At 36.7% G+C, this 21,557-nt stretch overlaps 1 protein-coding gene across 13 annotated transcripts in view; it reads left to right on the forward strand.

Annotated features, from left to right (window-relative positions):
• Positions 1 to 21,557, forward strand: part of Prr16 (proline rich 16) — a 192,162-nt gene that overhangs the window by 157,294 nt on the left and 13,311 nt on the right. The window contains exons 2-3 of one of the 13 annotated variants that reach the window (XM_087593111.1): positions 5,985 to 6,036; positions 7,845 to 8,063. The gene's annotated coding sequence lies outside the window, so the exon portion shown is untranslated. 13 annotated transcript variants of the gene reach the window in all.

Consider the following 21,557-nt stretch of genomic DNA (forward strand, 5'->3'; position numbering starts at 1 on the left):
CCCTCTTATCCTCTCCACAACCCTCTAAGCCCCATCTTGATCCTCTCCCATGCTTATCCGTTCTATGACTCTCAAATTGATGGCCTCTTTGTATAATACATATATACAGATACACACACACACACACACACACACACACACACACACACACACATATATATATATATATATATATATATATATATATATATATATATTACAATGAACTGAGTCCTTTCTAGTGTGTATATTATTTCAGGGCTGGCCACTTTGTATTGGATAGTCAGTTTGCAGTGTTAACTCTGGGAGAGGCATTTCCCTTTCTCAGACATGATTAATTTGCCTAGGCAAGAACTCCATTAGATTCTCTACTTTCGTGTAAACATGTCTGTTGATATCACCGTTGATAATGTCCTGTTTAGGCAGCCATATTATTGAAGTGTCATGGGTACAGTAGAATTCCTGGTCCTCTGACTCTTACAATCTTTCCAACCATTATCTGCAGTATTCCCTGATGTGCAGGAGTTGCGCTGTAAGTTTATCCACAGAGCTAAGTTCTCCAGGATTCATTAATTTTTATATTATGGCCTGTTGTGGTTTTCTGCAATGGTTTCTGTGTGTTGTAAAAGAAACTTCTTTATTGAGTGATTTTCCTTCAATTTTTTATGATTTTTTTTGGCAGTATTGGCAATTGACCCAAAAGCTATCAATGTGTTTAGCAAGCTTCTTACCACTAAATTTAACCCACAGCCTATACATTGCTAGTGTTTGTAGAGGAATGAGTTATTTATTAACTGAAATTGGACCATCAGAGAAAATATAGGTCTTAAGGATAAATACTAACTATATTTATTTAGTTTTTTTGTATGATGAACTCTTGAGATGCTTTGACATGCTAATACTCAAAGTAAATAGACAGGTAGAGCTAAGAAAAAGGTTGATCTGCACTAAACTCATGAGGGAATTTCCATCCATAATTTCTATTTTTATAATGGTATCATATTGTAAATACAGTTACATTCTCTACATACAGCCAATGCATACTATATACACAGCTTTAAGTAGCAGCTTGTTTATTTATCAGTAGTTACATGTTTTTCACTTACTTTTTATTAATATAACTTTCTCTTTAATTTTCCTTATAAATAATAGTATCATTTTGTTCTCAAGAAATTTGTCCATCTATATAAAAATATGATCATATCTACACCCATTCACCCTCCAACTCCCTCCATAATCTTGCTAACACATTTCTATCATCTCCCTATCAACTTCTTATTGCTGTAGACTTCTTTTTCTTTTTCTAATTCTTCTTCTTTTACTAATTCTTCTTTCTTCTCCTCCTCCTCTTCTTCCTCTTTTTTCTTTTTCTCTTCTTCCTCTTCTTTTCCTCCTCTTTCTCCTCTTCCTCTTTTCCTCCTCTTCCTCTTTTTCTTCTCTTCCTCTTCTACTATTTCTTTTTTTCTCCTTTTCCTCCTCCTCTACCTTCTACTCCATATCCTCTGCCTCCTATTTTTATCCAATAAATGTTTCTCATACAAAAATGGGTGTCAGTCCATCCACTGAAACATAGAAAATTTACCTATGGTTTTATCACCCCAAAAGGAATGATTCTCTCATTTAGTAGCTGCCAATGAGCTTCAGAAATGCATATAGCCTAGAAAGCACCTTTTTTATCTACAGGGAATTCTACTAGCTTGATTTTGTATAAGTTCTGTGCAAGTAAGCACAGTTGCCATGAATTCATGAATGTAATAAACACAATATTTCTAGAAGATAGAATTCCACACACCCCTCATTCTATGACTCTCAAATTCTTTTTGTTATCTCTTCCACAATTATTCTTGTCAGTGAGGTAGATGGGTAGTTAACAAAGATGTCCCATTTCAGGCTGAGTACTATTTAGGACTGAGCACTCAGTCTCCTATTCTCAGCACTATTAGCATTTATGCATCTGTAAATTAAATACCCTTCAAGGCTAAAAGATGTTTCTGTGACCTAGTTTGTGAGCAACCTAAGTCTAAGTGTATGGGTATAAACATGAATACCTAAGTCAGTTTGAAAACTTGACCTTTAAGCAAAAATAAAATATCAGGTTCTACTGTAGGGGCTATGAACACCCTAGTCATGGATGTCTCACCAGTATACAGTACCAGGCATGAGACATCTTCCCATAGAGGAGGCATCAAATCCAATCAAAATGTGGGTTTTACCCTCATATCAGTCATTTCCTCTTTTGTATCTATCAGGTCAGCATTGTGATATGCAAAGTCCATCCCCAAGTAAACACCAATACTTTAAGCAGCTCTATAATGTAGGATATAACCATTTAAAATGTGAATAATGATTTGATAGGTTTTGTTACCAGTGTAGAAAGTAGCATAGACAAGATCAAACTCATTTTATTTTAGCATGAATATGTTCTTATGGCTTCTATTTTATTCAGAAGTTGTTCTGTGCAGTCTAGAAATTTTCTTTCTGAAAGATAGTTGTTTTCCAAATAACAATGAGTATTAATTAGCAAAGTGGAATAATATGAAATTGATCACTGGTGCACTGGTAATAGCTGACTTTGGGAGAGTGAGAATTAGAAGGTAGAACCCTGTTTTATAATATTTGCCTATTTTCAAGATGAACTACTGTATACATTGCTAATTTCAAGGTATTGACTTTGTCACTCAATGTGAATTTGAAGAAGATGCCTGAGGCCCCAATACTAGCACTATACCAAATTTTAACATAGCTGTGTCATCAGCAAAATAAAGAAGAGTAAAGAATTTTTTAAAAAATGACTTATCTATTCTAAAGAGAATGAGATAGAATGCTTACAATTACCAAACCATCCTGGATCACACATTATGGGCCATAGTTTTTCATGCCTGTATTCCCCAAAATCAAGGAGGGTGAGAGGTAGGAGAATGCTGAATTTGAGGTCAGCCTGGGATACGTGTGTGGTTAGTGCAATACCAACCTGAGCTACAGTGTGAGAATGAGCCCCATTCTCTCAAAACTAAATGAAAGAGAATAGTTTTTTTAACCTGCTAGGAATTTATTAATTCTAAGCATAAAATAAGGCAGAGGCTGCAGAGTGAAAGAAATATCAGAACTATTCTAATATAAGAGTTTTGGTGTGGGCATGGAGTAAGACAGGGCTTCATACAGTCCAGACCTGCCTCAAACCTGTAAGAGAATAGTTTTATATACTTATTAACAATTTTACTATGATCAGTTATGTTTATAGAATTTAAATTTTAATAATGGCTTTAAAATAAATAATGAATTACCAAATCGAGAAAGTTAAACCATTAGCTCCTGAGATCTAGTATGAGGATTTTCCTATATATGACTCAATGGGCGTCAAAGAAACAATTTATGTCACGTAGGCAATAAACAAGGAGGGGCGCATTTAACTCAATTTCAGTGCAGAGCGCCTACACTCTAGTGTCAGTCTGTGCTTTAACATAATGGAGCTTTAGTGGGTTGGGGTTTTCTACAAAGGTTGCACTGGAATTCGTGCTAATTTACATTTTCCTCCAGATTTGTGATTTATGACACTCAGAGCAGCCTGTGTGATTCATTCTTAGCAGAAAGATCAAGAGTCGTTTTGCTTCAGGGATGAATGAAGATAGCAGAATATGCATTTGATGACCACTGTCATTTCCAAGGCTCCTGCCTGCAGAGGATTTTTGACTTAGCTGGGTTCATATGTTTACTACAGTTTGTACTAGAGGAAGGCAGCTAATATTAAGCATAAAGTGAGCATGATAACCTTTGCTTATAGTCATTTAGAATGTTGATCAAAATGAACAGATTTTAATTTGAAATGTAATATATTGAAAAATATAATATTTCTTGGCAGCCAAATTAAAAATATTTTACATTTATTATGAGATAAAAATTAAGTCATATGTCATTCATATTTTCCACTGTATTTAGAAATATTTATTTTCTTTTTTTTTTATTAACTTGAGTATTTCTTATATACATTTCAAGTGTTATTCCCTTTCCCGGTTTCCGGGCAAACATCCCCCTCTCCCCTCCCCTTCCTTATGGGTGTTCCCCTCCCAACCCTCCCCCCATTGCCGCCCTCCCCCCATAGTCTAGTTCACTGGGGGTTCAATCTTAGCAGGACCCAGGGCTTCCCCTTCCACTGGTGCTCTTACTAGGATATTCATTGCTACCTATGGGGTCAGAGTCCAGGGTCAGTCCATGTATAGTCTTTAGGTAGTGGCTTAGTCCCTGGAAGCTCTGGTTGCTTGGCATTGTTGTACATATGGGGTCTCGAGCCCCTTCAAGCTCTTCCAGTTCTTTCTCTGATTCCTTCAACGGGGGTCCTATTCTAAGTTCAGTGGTTTGCTGCTGGCATTCGCCTCTGTATTTGCTGTATTCTGGCTGTGTCTCTCAGGAGCAATCTACATCCGGCTCCTGTCGGTCTGCACTTCTTTGCTTCATCCATCTTGTCTAGTTGGGTGGCTCTATATGTATGGGCCACATGTGGGGCAGGCTCTGAATGGGTGTTCCTTCAGTCTCTGTTTTAATCTTTGCCTCTCCCTTCCCTGCCAAGGGTATTCTTTTTCCTCATTTAAAGAAGGAGTGAAGCATTCACCTTTTGATCATCCCTCTTGAGTTTCGTTTGTTCTAGGGATCTAGGGTAATTCAAGCATTTGGGCTAATAGCCACTTATCAATGAGTGCATACCATGTATGTCTTTCTGTGATTGGGTTAGCTCACTCAGGATGATATTTTCCAGTTCCAACCATTTGCCTACGAATTTCATAAACTCGTTGTTTTTGATAGCTGAGTAATATTCCATTGTGTAGATGTACCACATTTTCTGTATCCATTCCTCTGTTGAAGGGCATCTGGGTTCTTTCCATTTTCTGGCTATTATAAATAAGGCTGCGATGAACATAGTGGAGCACGTGTCTCTTTTATATGTTGAGGCATCTTTTGGGTATATGCCCAAGAGAGGTATAGCTGGATCCTCAGGCAGTTCAATGTCCAATTTTCTGAGGAACCTCCAGACTGATTTCCAGAATGGTTTTACCAGTCTGCAATCCCACCAACAATGGAGGAGTGTTCCTCTTTCTCCACATCCTCACCAGCATCTGCTGTCACCTGAGTTTTTGATCTTAGCCATTCTCACTGGTGTGAGGTGAAATCTCAGGGTTGTTTTGATTTGCATTTCCCTTATGACTAAAGATGTTGAACATTTCTTTAGGTGTTTCTCAGTCATTCGGCATTCCTCAGCTGTGAATTCTTTGTTTAGCTCTGAACCCCATTTTTTTTATTAACTTGAGTATTTCTTATATATGTTTCGAGTGTTATTCCCTTTCTCGGTTTCCGGGCAAACATCCCCCTCCCCCCTCCCCTTCCTTATGGGTGTTCCCCTCCCAACCCTCCCCCCATTGCCGCCCTCCCCCCATAGACTAGTTCACTGGGGGTTCTATTTATTTTCTTATGAGTTAAAATGATAGTTATTATTTGCTTATTGATTCTCTGTTTTAGAAGGTACTGTATGTTAGTGTAAATAATATAATCTGTGTAACTTCATGACACAAGGTGTAAGCATACTTTATTTGTGATATCACACTTAGTATTCCATCATACTTATTTGTAGAAATTGTCCTGAGAAACTCCGAATGTAGGTCTTGTTATTCTAGTGAAAAGTAAAGAATTAAACCACCCAAATTTAGGATAATCCACATTTCTACTGAGTTTTATACTTGAGTAACTTCATTCTTTTTTTAGTGCTTCACTTTGCTTTGTGTGGGTATGGTGTGCAACTATTTCTATGCATGTAGGCTGAATCAAGTGCCACTTTAACCAGCTGACAGCCAATTTACATGATTCTTTGACAAAGTCTATTTATAATGATGTCTCCTGTTTTCTGAATTTATATTCTATGTATAGATGTAGAATGTAGTAATTCTGACATTATACTTCTGAGTAATGTAAGCTCACTATTTTCCAGTACTTACTACTTTCTTCTAATATTTTTATAGCAAGAAAAAAGAGGGAAGTGGATGGAATGTAATTTAACATTGAAGAGGCTAGGTGAGTCCAGATTACCAAACATAAGTCAAATTGATAATAAATGTTTTTGATATGGGTTGAGAATTCTCTTTTACCTTCACAAATTACAACCTAGAACATCCATGGATGCAAAATGGTCAACACACACACACACACACACACACACACACACACACACTCACACACACACTCACACACTCACACACACCCACTCACACACAGCCACTCACACACACACTTACACACACACACCCACTCACACACACAGACACTCACATACACACACTCACACACACACAAGCGCACACACACACACATACACACACACACATAAGTCAAATTGATAATAAATGTTTTTGATATGGGTTGAGAATTCTCCTTTACCTCCACAAATTACAACCTAGAACATCCATGGATGCAAAATGGTCAACACACACACACACACACACACACACACACACTCACACACACACTCACACACATACACACACACTTTGCCATTGTTTTAGTTAGAATCCTACTGTAACAATAAGATGTTAAGTGAATGATGAGGAAATAGCTGTAAAGAGTGAACATTAACTTCCTATATCATATTGATTCGTTAATTTTTATAAATGCACCATTATTATTATAAGATGTGAAAAACAAGAGAAGTAGTCTGAGAGGCATATGACAACTCTATACTCTTCTCAATAATTCAATAAATACTACAACATGTTACAGTATAAAATGGTTATTTGATGTCAAAGCTATGTAAGCAATGATGTAGAAATATTAGTATGAAGTATTGTTTAAACATACACAAGACTACACAAATAGTATATAATCCCAGAAAGGTTAGGCAAATAAGTCTTAGAAAAAATATCATAGTAGCAAAATGACAGGAATTAATAAATACTCTTTATTAACACCTAATATTAATATTTTAAATTCATCCTTAAATGGACATATATTAATATATTGGAGTTGAAATTTGGCTTTCTGCTTCCTCTAAGATACCTTACCATCACGGACAAAATTCACTTTTGGGTAAGGCAATGGAAAAGTTATTCCCAGCAAATGTAACAGTTAAAAAAGAGATATATTTATTCTAATATCTGATAAAATAGACTTAAACTAAAACAAGTTTGAAGAGATTTGGAAGGACATTTTAAACACAAAAGGGAAAAAAATTCAGCAATGGAATACTAAAATTCTAAATATTTGTGGATAAGCACAGGGACAGCTAGTTTATAAAACAATATTAGATCTAAAAATCAAATTGACCCCAACAGAGTGGTAGAGTGGGTGACTTAAGTATTCCACTCTCACCAATAGATATGTCATACATATAAACCGTTAATAAGAAACTCTTGAGCTATGTGACATCATATATTCAGTGTACTGAATAGGTATCTACAGAACATTTATCCCAATCACTAAAGACTACACCATAGTACATAGACTACATCTCATAGTTTTTTGCATAATCAACCATGCACTACATAAAACAAGTCTTGACAAATAGAGTAAAATTGAAATAACTTCCTACGTATTACCCTACCACAAAGGACTAAGCTGGAGATGAACAAGCATAGAATGAGAGAATATCGCACACTCATGGAAGAGACCCAACACACCACTAAATGAAAATTGGAGTCCAGGGAGAAATTTAAACTCCTGGAATTGAATGAAATGTTATACACAAAGTGTGCAGATTTCTAATAACATCGGTGCTGAGGCTCTCTCCCTTGTTCCTCATGAACAGACCTAACAAGTTCTCCTCACAGTCATGTGCTGCTTCTTGCACAGGACACATCACTCCTTACTTGGCTTTCTTCTCCTTTCAGCAGAAATGGCCTTTCTGAATTAAAGAAGCCAGTTGGAGAATCTTTTGCTGACCACTAAGAACTAGAGAAACCTAAATCCTGAGGCAAGACTATAAAGGAATCTGTTGATATTCTCGTCCTATCTCAATAAAAAAATCTCTGGGTGCCTTCCTCCAGGGGTACTTTTGTCAACCTTTTTTTAAAAAATGACAAGTATCACTTGGATCCAGCTAGTGGAAGGTAAGTTCAGCTCATGGATATTATCTTTGCTTGGAAACATTTTCCATCTACTCCATAGAATGAAGTCATGAGGGAGGAAGGGAACATCTGAGACAACAAAGTACACGGTTCACACTGTCCTGCAAGAACTTCTAATTGAGAGGAGAAGAAATTATGCATCTTCCTTGTTTATATGCCTCTTACTCTGACCTCTGAATCTAACTAAACTATCATCCCCTTCAGCATTTGGATCTTTGCATGTGAAATTAGCTGATGGACTCATTGGGGAAAATAAAACTTCTTAGTGTTTTTGTTTTCTCTATCACACTGCAAACTACTTGACCACTTGAAGCATAATATTTGGCCTCAAAAGGTGTATTATACATAAATAAATAGCATAACTACTACCTCAGGCAAAAGGTAATAGTGGGTGGGATACCTTAAAGCTTAAGATTGCCTGCATTCCATTTTCTTCACTCAACCAGAGAAACACGGTCACACATGTTTTAATCCTAGCTCTTGGGAGTAAGAAGGCAGACTCAGGAAGATCTCTGTGAATTTGAGGTCCCCTGTGTCTACCTGGTTTCTAAGCTATCAAAGTCTACATCATGGGATCCTGTCTCAAATAATTATAATAATAATAATGTTGTATTCAACCAAGAACATCTATTACCAAATTCCCAGGTATCAGAAAAAGGAAGAAAAAAGTAGTAGAAGGCATTTATCAGAAACAATGTATAAATTTCAAGACATGCTAAATGACTAAATATATAGATTTTAAAGAACATATGTGTCCATTATCTTGTGAATGTCAATGATAATATTTATCATGTAATGCCTTGCAGAATGTTAGTCCTTGGAGAGGAAAAAATAATAGATAAAGCTTATGAATTCTAGCCTCCTCCTGTTATATTTCTTTCTTATTATATTAACTCTCTCTGCGTGATGATGGATAAATAAGTCTTAATAAAAGTAAATGTTTCCTTTCTTTGTAATGTGTATATTCACTCATTAGCATTGAGTGCTTATAATCACTTCAAACTTCAAACATATGTGTAAGAGAGAGAAGGAGGGTAGGAAGGGAAAAGAGGGAGAGAGGGAAGAAAAAGGAAGGGAGGAAAAAAGAGAAGGAGGAAGAGACAGAGAGACAGAGAGAGACAGAGAGACAGAGATTAAGATTTATATTATAAGCTGGGCATGGTGGTGTAAACCTATACTACCCATATGTGAGATACATCAGGATTATCAGAAACTTAAGGTCACTCTTGGCTACAAGATATTCTCAAAAATCCTGGTATTTATCAGTCCTAATTTCTTGGATAGCTGTGGTAAAAGGGGTTCAAATTAATAAGAAATATCTGGGAATCAGTACCAGTCTGCTGAAACCCTAACTAGTCCCAGAATCCCATGCTTCCCATCTGTTTTACAGCAGAGTTGATGGTTGCCACCAGATGCCTCGCATTCCAGATGGCACTTACCAAAATACTTGACAAAGCAAAATAAAGAAACAAAGGGATCTTAGTTACTTTACATGTATCTGTGATGCTAAAGCAACTTAGAGAAGAAAGGGTTTATGCCATTGGCTCAAGGGTAGTTTCTAACTTGGTAGAGAATTCCTGGTTGCCAAAGGAGCTTGGGGAGCTGGTCATATTGCATATATAATTAGTAATCAGAGACTGTTCATCACTTGTACTTTGGTAGCCATGTCTTTTTTATGTAGTCCAATAGACAGACCCACTCAGATGTGCTGCTCAACTTTAGCATGGCTCATGCCACCTCAATTACCCCAACCAAGACAATTCTTCACACTGCAGATGGTAATACCCCAAAGCCTGAGGTTAACCTAATCAAGAAAATCACTCAGAAGCATGCTGATTTTTGTCTTGTTTCATAGACAAGACAAAATAACTCATAGAGTTTTGTCTCATAGTTTTGTCTGATTCTTGATCCTCTAAGATGACAATCAATATTTTTGTGGATTAAATAAATTAGTGGTTAATGCCAAAATCCCAATAATACATTCATATTACAATAGGAAAAAGAAATAAAAGCACTTCCCCCGGAAAGTCACTTAACCAAGAACAAATCAAGATTTGAGTCCTTTGCTACCCTGCTACTGAACATGTCTCAATCTTTGCTTACTTGAAGGGTTCTGTCTTGTGAGTCTTTCCCAGTGTCTGTACTTGTATGTGCCCTGTGTGTCTGTCTACAGTGTGACTGTGTGTGTCTTCATGTTTGTCTCTCTCTATGTGTATCTGTGTCCATGTGGGTCTGTCTGTCTATATTCCTCAAAGAGCTTTGTTCTGCCTTTAATGAGCAGCTCAGAGAGCATTACATATGGAAAGAATGCGATATTTTACAGAAGTCATTGAGTCATTGAGTTTAACAAGGATTAAGTCATTGACACCAAATGACTGAGATAAGAGGGATGGACTGGAAGGAGGAGCAGAATTCGTGATGTGAATACATACATACATATATATATATATATATATATATATATATACATACATACATACATAAGTACAAAACAGTACTTATCATCAGTGTTTATCGATCAATATCCAAATGTTGATGGATTTAGCATTTCTAGTAGACAGTCATATTAGACCAATTTCAACCTCTGTATTTGCTGCTTCCAGCATTAGATGCGCATGTATTGTTCTGAGAACAATTTTCTATTATAGCTCTGCACTAGCTCAGGTTCTAGAAGTTGATTACCTGGAAAATACAATTCAAGTAAGAAAGATTGTTACATTGCACTCTTAAAATAAGGTTAAGGGAAGAGACTGAGTGCATAGTGGGACTGAGTGCATAGTGGGACAGCAGTCTTAGGTTTTAAGTGACCTCAAGCTATTTTGAGTTTTAACTTTGGCTCTGAGGTCTAGCAAAATTACCAATTAATATGTAAGAGATATAAACATTAACCACTATAGACTGACTTCCTTCCTTCCTTCCTTCCTTTCTCTTTTTCTTTTCCTTTTTTTTGGCTCACAGTCTGTCTAAACATACAGTCTATGATGGGAAGGACATGGAGATGAGAACAGGAACCAGCTGGTCATACAGCATCCAGAATCAGAAAGCAAAGAGTAATGAGTGGGTTCAGCTTATTCTCTCCTTTTCACTTAATCAGGGATTCCAGGCCATGGAAGGATGATACTACTTTTATGGTGGGCCTTCCTTGATAACCCAATCTAGAAACTTCTTCTAGAAGTGTCCAAAGTTTGTCTCTTAAGTGATGCTAGATCCTGTTGATTTGACTATATTGACCCTTGCAAACGGCTTATCATACTGCTAGCAAATCTTTACTTTAAATCATGCCATTTGAAATTCTGTAATTATAGTATTACCAGGGACTACAGTGGAAAAAGTCAGTAGATCAGGATGATTATGTCACTAATTTAAATTCATATCTTTGCTTTCTTTGGTACACTTGACTATCGACTTAGTGCTACAGTTATCTGAGGTGTAGAAAGGAAACTAGACAGTGTTTTAAAACCATTTTCTCCATTATTTCTCATGCTACATTTAATTTTAAAAGAAAATAGTTTCCTTATAGAAAAATGGGTTAAATAGATAGTTATTTCTCTTTTCCTCTTCCTTTTCTTCCTTCTAATCCTTGACATATATCTGCTTTCAGACCCCTCCCAGGTACGTGTTCACAGAATCAATAGCCTCTTCTGATTTGGTTATGTTTGTGAGTGTTGTTGCTGCTGCTGTTGAGGCTAGTTGCGATCATGATAATGGTAATGGAATGTGTGTGCATTTTTCAGTGTGTGTGTGTGTGTGTGTGTGTGTGTGTGTGTGTGTGTATAAATATATAAATACAATGCTTAGACTTTTTGTTGTTTGAGTGTTTATGGTTTTACACTGCATTGGATGTCCTGTAGTCTTCACTTCAACCCACTTCTAGTCCACCATCCAAAAGTAGGAAAGAAAAGATGATAAATAGGACAAGCAGATGTAGACCTGTTTAGAAGTAGTTCTTCAGGAAGATTCCAATCTTCGTTTATCAGGATACAAGCAGTCCAGTTTACTAGTGTCAGGATATCAAACATGGATCAGCCTCAGTGGCATGATCCAGCAGAAACAGCCAGGCCTCTGCTGAATGGGTATGGGTCAATGGAAGCGACCAGAACCAGCTGGGAGTCCAGGATTTCTCTGCCATGTCTCTCTTAGTGAAGATCAGGTAAGATGCCAGACCAAGGAGGCGTTGCAAAGCTAGCTATGCAAATGTGCCATCACTGTTCGCCGTACCTTGAGTCTTGCTTATACTCTCTCCAAACATCACTTGCTCTCCCATAGGCCTTGCCTCTGCAAAATGCTATGTGAGTGTGCATCACATGATACAACCAGAAACTTCCACTTCAAAATCCATTAAAGGGCTCACCCCGGGAGAGACTAATTCTGCTTCATCCAGCAGTCAATAATTGCCCATGGTCCTTTATTGAGAGTGAACCATACAAAACAATTTCTCTTCCATGTTAATAAGTCCATAAATATTGCCATACTTCTAGTCTTGTTTTTGTAGCCATCAGAATATAAACTTTCTAATGGTAACCCTATTCTTCAGGAAAGAGATTAATTATGTATCAAAGTATATCAAAACAGGGATAATTGTTTTGGTTAAAAATAACAACATCTGAAGCCCAATGTAATTATATGTGGCTATAAATAAACTTTACAAATGATCCATTTCATTTGACTAATTTACATATGCCCCATCAAAGCAGCTTCTTGCTAATTTTAAAATCACTTCTCTATTTTTGAGTTCATAGTAAACACATATGCATTTAAATACCTAGTGATTGACCTATTATCATATGTAACTGATGTTTCTTGCTAAATTTCTCTATATAAGACTTTTTAGGAATTAATTTCATTCAACCTGCATTTATTATGAGATTACTGTCTGTTTATAGTCCCTCTTTCTGAAGCCTTCCAGGAGAAAATGCATACAAATGCTCTTGGTAGAAATATTTGAGGTTAGTAAATAATTTAATTATTTTGTTCAGCAAAGCTTCTGACTGAAAAAAGCCTGCATTTATCTTTGAAGTAGCCAAATGGTATTTTAGGGCCTAGATTGTTTGACTGGAGACTGTGTGAAGCAGTAGTTTATGTATGTAGAAATATCTTCATAAAGCCGTTAAATGAAGCTTTATCGCTCTCCTTTTCTAAGTCTTTAATGAGAGTTCATTACTGTTTTAATGACAGAGCTGTAAATGCAAACTCAAGTAGTCCATATTTACTTAGATATTTGATGAAGAAAAATAATCAGTACTCCTTTCTTTGGGATAAAATATCAGAGCCATTATAAATAAATAACTGAGCAATCAGATTGAAGCGCCGATAACATCAAAGTTTCTTCTAAGAAACTTCATTGCAGGTTGAATCTCCTGAGCCACCGCATGAGCTCACAGAGGCAGTGGGAGCTGATGGTTCACATTATCCCAACCTGGTGTTCAGTGACTTCATCTTGTTGTTACTGTAAACCCTTCCATAGTGGGAGTAATTACACCATGAAAATTGGTAAATGACACAGTGAGAGATTTTGTTCCCTGGGGCACCCGTTGCTGAACACTTAACACAATAGCACTGTTAGAGACTAAATATTGGCTCCCAGGGTTGCTTATTCAGATCTACCAAGTGAATGGTGTGAGATTCATTCCTTGCGTTTGGAGCTGAGGAAGTATCTTATCCACATAGCTTATTCATAGAAGGGGGAAACAGCAAGACCTTAAATGGTAATCTTTTGAAACTGTACTGAATGGTTTCTATGAGAAGTGGAAGTAAAAAGATAAGATGGGACTTTGAAGCAAGCGTTAATAATGAGAATTACGTCTCTGAAATCCTTGTCTCCATTTTTACTTTGTATTCTCTTGCCCACTGAATTTAATTATTGAGAACGAGATATTATTAAGGGTACGGTATTTCCCTCTATAGGAAGGAAATTAACTTTCTATTGGGCAGCTCTTTTCTATGTGAGGCTGAGTATGTCTTTGTGCACAATGGTACTCATTGATATTTCTAGAAAGCTATACAGCTTAGACCAATTATCTGAAAATTAGATATTGATATGTTTAATTCCAATATTCTTTCTATAGCTTCAGCTCCAGGATTTATTTGTGCATAGCTTCCCTGTAATTGTGTGATTTCATAAAGGTAAGCATATTCTGAGAAGGCCTTGGCAATGTATCAGCATCTCTCTAACAAGATACATGAGTGTGAGTGTTCATGTGTGTGAATGTGTATACGTGTGTTACATATCAATGGAACATGTATTTAGGCTAATCAAATTGGAGCATTTCTGTTCTGTAACAGCTTCCTATGAGTTGGCAAAGATGTACACCATCATGTCTCTCCACTGAGCCATTGCATATACAATTACTGATACAACAACTTAGAAAGGAAACAAATAGGAAATATATTTGTATCCTCAATTATACCATCCCCAAAAAGAATGGAAATATTCAATCCAATATGAGGCTTAAATGAATTCTAAAGGCCACATATATTTCAGTATAAAAATTTAATTCTATGTTTTTTCATCTCATATTTCTAAACACATTATCTAAGAGAGTTAAAAATTTTGGAACAATTAACAGTAAGATACTTCATTAGCACATATGCATGTAGAAATCTAGTATACAAAGATGTAAAGTATATTATTCCCATAGTAAATGTCAATAGTATACCACATTTATGCATACATTTTTATTTTCTAATATTTGATACTAAGTTTATTACTTGATAGATATTAGTCTAGGTTTTCTTAGTTCTTTGGAGGTTTCTGTCACTTGTTAAATATCTGATGGATAAATGGTATTATTAAAATGTCCTGGTAATGTATGTTATTTGACAGAATAGCAGCCCATCCCATACAATAGTGGTCTAAACTTTGTAGCACTGTTTTCCTTTTCATCTTCTGGGTTGTGAATTCTTATCATCCTTACAGACATGGATAAGAAACTGAGTCCCCTTAGAATCATACTCAAACAGCAGTTTGGCTGGTATAATAATTCCCTTCCTGTTCTTGTGACTAACTATCTAACAAGAAGCTTCATATGGGATAAAAGATTTATATGGGGTCATAATTCTAGGTGTTCTAGTTGATCATGATATAGAAAACATGGCAACTGGAATGAGCTTGGTGTCAGACAGCAAGAGGCCTCTTCATATCCCAGAGAACCAAGAAGAAGAAATAGGATATGATGCTCATCCAGGTTATGAATTTAGAAAAAAAGAAGAGTCCACTAGAGGCTCAATTGCTCAAAGGTCATACCAAAAGCTGTGTGGACCAACTGTTCAAACACATCAGTTATGGGAACAATTTGCATCAAAATCAAATGAGGCATCCATATCCTATCTCTTCCTCAAATGGCTCAGGGGTCAGAGACACTGGAAGAACCAGCGTTTGTAGAGAACTACTACGAAAAGCCTAACAGAGATTGGAGGAAGGGATTCATCACAAAAACTCAGTATGAACTGAGGAGCATTGGCCCTTAATATCTTCTGGACAAGGAAACTCAATTTCTTCAAGGAAGTAGCCATTGATAGGTTGATCTAGTGGATGGCCCTACATACTAATACTGCCTGTTCTCAGTGGACTATGATATGAAATTGGGAGTATGATGTGTCAGGAAATGTTTGAGAACAGTTAGATGAAGAATGGAATGTTGATATGATGAAAATACAGTGTCTTTATGTATAAAAATCCTAAGTATAATATAATTTTAGTAATATATATTTAAAAATAATGAATGAGTGGACTTCATAGGTCAAATGAGATAATGATAATGGGGGAGGATGGTTCAGCTTGCAAATGTTTGAGAATGCGCCACTGGTATGGACAAACTGATCCCTATTGGTTGAAAGAGGTGCTTATTGTGTAACACAGGCATCCTCTACCTTCCAAATGGTAGGATTATAGATGGGTAGAGCCATACCTCGCTTTGGTTTTTAAGATGACAAATATCATAGAAGAAAATCCTTTGAATCCCGGCTGTTGACCCAGCTCTGAAAAGACATCCATGTTCTCCAAGCTGAGCCTCAGAGCTTCTCTTTGCACCTGGGCTGCCTCTAGCATTCTTAGATGCTCTGCTTTTCTTAACTTGCTTCCTCGGATTTGGTGAAGCCTCAGACACAGATGACTGTTTCATTGCTAAACATACTCTAAATGTATGAAGCTAGCTTAAGGACAGTATAAATGCAGTCATGTTTTACATAAAAAGCATTTAGAAAACATATAGGTGTTTTATTTCTTACCCCCAAACAAAATTATTGTTACCTTACAATTAAAATTGTGTTTCTTGCACAGTTTTACAGTTCATGTTCTTACCAAAGAAAGTGATATCATTAGCAACACATTTATTTAACGATTTTTCTTTTTATTTTTATAGATATTACTGCAAAGAACTTTGTGCCTTTTCTCTTATGTTTTCTTAATAAAGAAGCTGTATTTGAATAACTTCCCATATTATACACTTAAATTTTTGAGAGATTTTACTTTGTCAAGCAAGTGAATATATTTTATAGGCTTTGTATTTTTAACATATTAATTGAGAATGTTTTAAGCATATAGAATGTCTTATAAAACCTAATCGGCACATAGTACCATTGATGTACGTTTAATTACGTTCTTGTTTGGCACATTTGGCTAGGGACTTTCTTTTCCCAATTAAGCCAGGCAAATTAAGCTAAGCCCTGTACCTCCTGGATCTCAGCCTGATCTCCTTATCTCTTTCTGCCGCATCTCACTGTTCCCGTTGCTTTGAACGCTACCATAAAGATTTCATGAAAACATGCTTGCTTTGGGAATTTGCATAGCTACCATAATGTCTAAATTTACTTGAAATTATGGTGTTGTTTTCATTGATTAAAGGAAAATGACTGCAAATTCTTTTCCATGTAAATTTTTTTCATGTATAATATGACCTCCCTCCAATGCCCCCCAAGCATGTTGCCAAGTAATTTTTCTTTGTCTTGTCCCCCTGTCTAAAAGACTCCTCAGAAGGCTTTGTACTCTACATGCTTTCTGTTAGACAGTCATCTCTGCAGTTGGAGAAATCATCAATTTTAAAGTTGTCTCAAAGAATACACTGTCCAAATTGTGTGTATATTTGCACATTGAATACTTCTCCCATCTTTTCTTCATAGCTTTTTCTTTCATCTTCTGGTTTGGTAAGTTTAGGATTTGGTATCTTTCTTGGGACTTGCATCTTGACACTGCAATCCTTTTTGTTTTTGAACTTTGTAGAATCCTTGTTGTCCACGACACCCTTGGGTCATACTTTCTCTCAGAACATTGTGTTCAATGCAGTGAGTCTTTTGCTATTTGGTGTTGCCCTGGGAAAGTCCTACACTAGCCTCACTTTTCTGTCTCATACTCTTTCTGCTTTAATGTCTGTCCTTGAAGTGCATGATATTTCTTGGTGTCACCCATGCCCTAATAACCTCTGTTGAAGTACAATTTACAATATAAAGGGCAAATTTTAACCTTCTTTTAGGAAAATTTACCCTTGAATGCATTTTCATTTCATAATAGTGAAGTCTACCTTATAAACATAGTACATACTATGACGCTATGAGTCTGTCCAGTGTCTGTAATGTGTGCTAACTTTAAACCTAAGGAAGACAATAGGCTTTGGGTTTTGTGCTAAAGATTGCTACATAGTGCCTCTTCTAGTTGCAGTGTGAAGGCAAGCAGCCATGACTATCTTGAAATTTTTCACAGTGGAGAACAAAATAGTGCACTCCTACATCCTATAATCATTGGTTTTAAACATATTTCAATGACTTAGAGTGAGTTTTTGTTATAAATTTAATTTGCTGAAGCAGATTGACCTGGTGGTGAAAAGAAGATTCACCAAATAAGACACTGGATTATGTTTTAGAGGACTGATACCCAGTTCTCAGTACCCAAATGGAGTTTTAGAACTCTTTGTAACTCTAGTTGCAGCGGGGATTTTAATATCTTCTAGAATCTGTGTGCCCTGCACATACTGTGCACAGATGATATAGGCAAACACACACACACAGAGAGAGAGAGAGAGAGAGAGAGAGAGAGAGAGAGAGAGAGAGAGAGAGAATGAACCCTGGGAGAATTCTGCTATTGCTATGTCTATGGAATGACCAGCAGATGCCTGCAGACATATGGACAGAGGTTGAAGGTACACATGTACATCTGAATCCTCCATACTGTGGTGGAGACCTAGGTTGAGAGACAGAAGAGCTAAGCAGTGGTCAGGACCTGGTGGCTAGAATTTAGTTCTTATTCAGTGACACATACAAATTCTATGCTCAAAATTTGTTTTACATGATCGTTTTCTTTAAAATCAAGCTATATTTTTCAGGCAGGACAAAAAATAATGTAAACATTTTAAATTGGCATTTTAGCCTAAAATGACTTTTACTTGGTCTTTACATATATTGTATTTTACTCTCAGCCCAAGCTCTGAAAGTGTTAAGGGCAGGCATTTTAAAAATCTCTGCCTTTCCTCCTGTGGATACAGTGATTATATCCTGCCCCCCTCCCCTTTATGTCTGTAATTGAATTTCAGATCATGTCAATTCTCCATTCTGCTTCTGGCATTTTATTTGTTAATTTTGAAATCATGACATTTTTAGATCTCAGTCTTGTTCTTTGACTCCTCAATCCATTTTCTGTTTTCCTTTCTTCTTGCCTTTTATATCATATTAATATTTCTCTAGCACAAATCCCCTCAGGAATTATTTTTATTTTTTTGCCTTTTCTTCAAAACTGGATTCTTCATGTGCCCATTCTTTTTTTCATTCTTTTTCTTTCCCACTTGTTACAGTTGTGGAGATCCAGTCACCTTCCCATTTATTTTCCTTTTTATTTGTTAGGTAAATTACTCTCCTATGAACTTAAGGGAGTGACAGGAGTGGCTTTTACTTAGCATGTTCCTGTCTTATATAAGACTGTCTTCAAAGTGAACCCAGCATGGAAATCACCTTGCTTTACATATCCCCATATTTCTAGCTTAAATGCCTGTAGGGAGGGTACGTGGCAGGTGGTGGAGGGGTTCTTTGTAAATTAGGGGAACATGGCTCCCAGGGTCTTGCTTCTACCACATGCAGGGGATATGATAGACTGGCTCCAAGTAGGCCCAGATTTTTATACATATTTCGTTTCCTACATTGTAGCATTTCACCAGCCACTCTTTGCCAGTCTGCTTATCCGCAGCTTGTATTTCATTCTTCATACAGAACAGTTTTCACAATAAATTCTCAGGCCTCTATTTTCTCACCAATTTAGTATCTCTACTGAACTGACATAGACCCATTTTTTTCTTGATAAAAGTTTCAAATTTGAGATATCCAGTAGTACCTTCTTTGTGTTTGTATGTTTGCTATGTAATGTCTGTGTTATTTGTGATGTTTGTTCCTAAGAAAGAAAATGCTAGTTAGTGTTCTCCATCATCTTTTTCCTGCAGTTTTTAACATTGCACCACCTCTTATGAGTGGAAGCCTTGCATGAATGTCCTTGGAAGGCTGGGGAGGTTAAAAAGTTACAAGTTAAAACCAAAAATAATGACCTTGCCAGACCCCTTCAGGGCACACTTCCTTCCATGACCCCTAGTTCTCATGGCCTGGGGAAATGTCTTTTATCCTGGGCCTGAGGGATTCTGGTCTTCATCTTGCTCTCTTTAGTAGAATCTGTCCGTTGCCTAGCTCTTGTGCTAAAGCACTCAAAGCGAGGAAACATGGCTGAGGATGAAAAGCTTTGGTTAGAAAATCAGGCATTCTGGCTTTTCACCATTCAAGTGGACATCTCTCCTCAAACTCTCCTGCCTCTGATGTACACATTCCTGCCAACGCTATGCAGGGCCTCCTGCACGTGTTGCTGAGAACTGAATTCATTATTTTCTTGCTTTTGACAAGTAAGCCTGAGCTGTCTCTCAGCATCTCTGCAGTCCGTGTTAGGCAATTCTTTCAAATGATTATAATCAGGAGCCTCTCAGTGATTTATTTTTAGACTGTGTTTGTTCCAATTTCCTGAGATGGGCAGGGAGCTAACTTTTGTTTACTAATGGTAAATAATTAAGTCAAGTTAGTTTGCTTTTGCAAATTAATCATTATGTCAATTTTATTATTTATCATATTTTGATTGAATGATTAAAATTCATTATGCGTAATGGTACACACTCAGTGATATGTAAAGGAGAAAAAAAGCTGTGTCAAGAATTACACTACTTCTCAACGTTCGTTGTGTCACTCGTGCCACAGGATGAGTTTATCCTCTGGCATATAATGATCATACAAAAATAAAGGAACTCTTGTGACATAAGCCAGATGTGGTGGCCCACTTGTAATGCAAGCCTTGGAAAGCAGAGACAGAAGTCACCAGAGCAAGCTTGATATAAGTAATATCAAGTTTGATTGAGAGACCGGGTCTCAGGGCCTAATGTGGAAGAGTGAGGATGTTTCCAGCATCAACCTCAGATCTTCATATGCACGCACACACACATGCAGTAAATACAAGTCCACATATGTTCACAACACATATGCTCATAAAAGAAATCAGGAAAAGAGATCAAGTGACACACTGGCAACAACAGGCACGGCATTAACTTACTGCTGGGGGAAGATGGCGGGCGATCGTGGTATGTTGATTTTGAATTTTACTCAGGCATTAGTTTTCAATGTACCAGAAGAGGATAATTCTGTGGTGGCTTCTCATCATGATTCTTGTCCATTAAGCCATAGGTGTCTAATGGGAGCCCCCTAGATTAACTCCTACATGTGACTTAGCTCCATCTGTCCAATCACTTCTTCTAAGTGTACAGTTGTTTGAAAATTAAATTTCAAAGTAAGACTTTCTGTCTTGCCTTAACCATTCCAGACGGATGTGAAAGGGAAATCTCTCATGGTTTCAGTGCCCGGCCTAGTGCTCTGCTCATCCATCGCTTCCCTCCAGTGTGATCACATACCTCCTCCTCGTGTTTGTCAGCTCTGCTTCCTGAAGTATCAGGAAGGGCTCTATCACTTCATATAAATTCCATGTATAGAGTTTTGATAGAGATATTCTGAAAGTTTTCATTAACTCGAACTTTCTAGAAAAAGATGCTAGTGAGGAGACAGCAGCATCTTGCTAACCGAGCTGTTTAATCACATCACGGAACTTTTTCCCTCTTACCACAGTAAAACTATGTAGCTACCAATCCATATATTACATTTTTGAAATTTAAAATTTATTCCCCATTGACTATTTTGCAATGTTGCATATTTTATAATTTTCATCTTAGTATGATCTTAAGTGCCATACCTGTCTATTTTCTTCCAAATGAGTCCCTGTTTTTTTTTAAAAATAAATCCAATCTTGTTCAAAAAGATAAAACAATATTCTTACATTCTATGATAAAATCATAATCATATTTTAACTAATTTAAAGAATAAATAGTTTGCTAAATCACTACAGTTATTTAAGTTGCTGGGCACAAGGGGACTTTGATTTTATAAGTAACTGAGACTGTGATTACAAGAAGAAACATT

Source organism: Rattus norvegicus, chromosome 18, assembly GCF_021556685.1.
Source record: "Rattus norvegicus strain SHRSP/BbbUtx chromosome 18, alternate assembly SHRSP_T2T, whole genome shotgun sequence".
Classification (NCBI taxonomy): domain Eukaryota; kingdom Metazoa; phylum Chordata; class Mammalia; order Rodentia; family Muridae; genus Rattus; species Rattus norvegicus.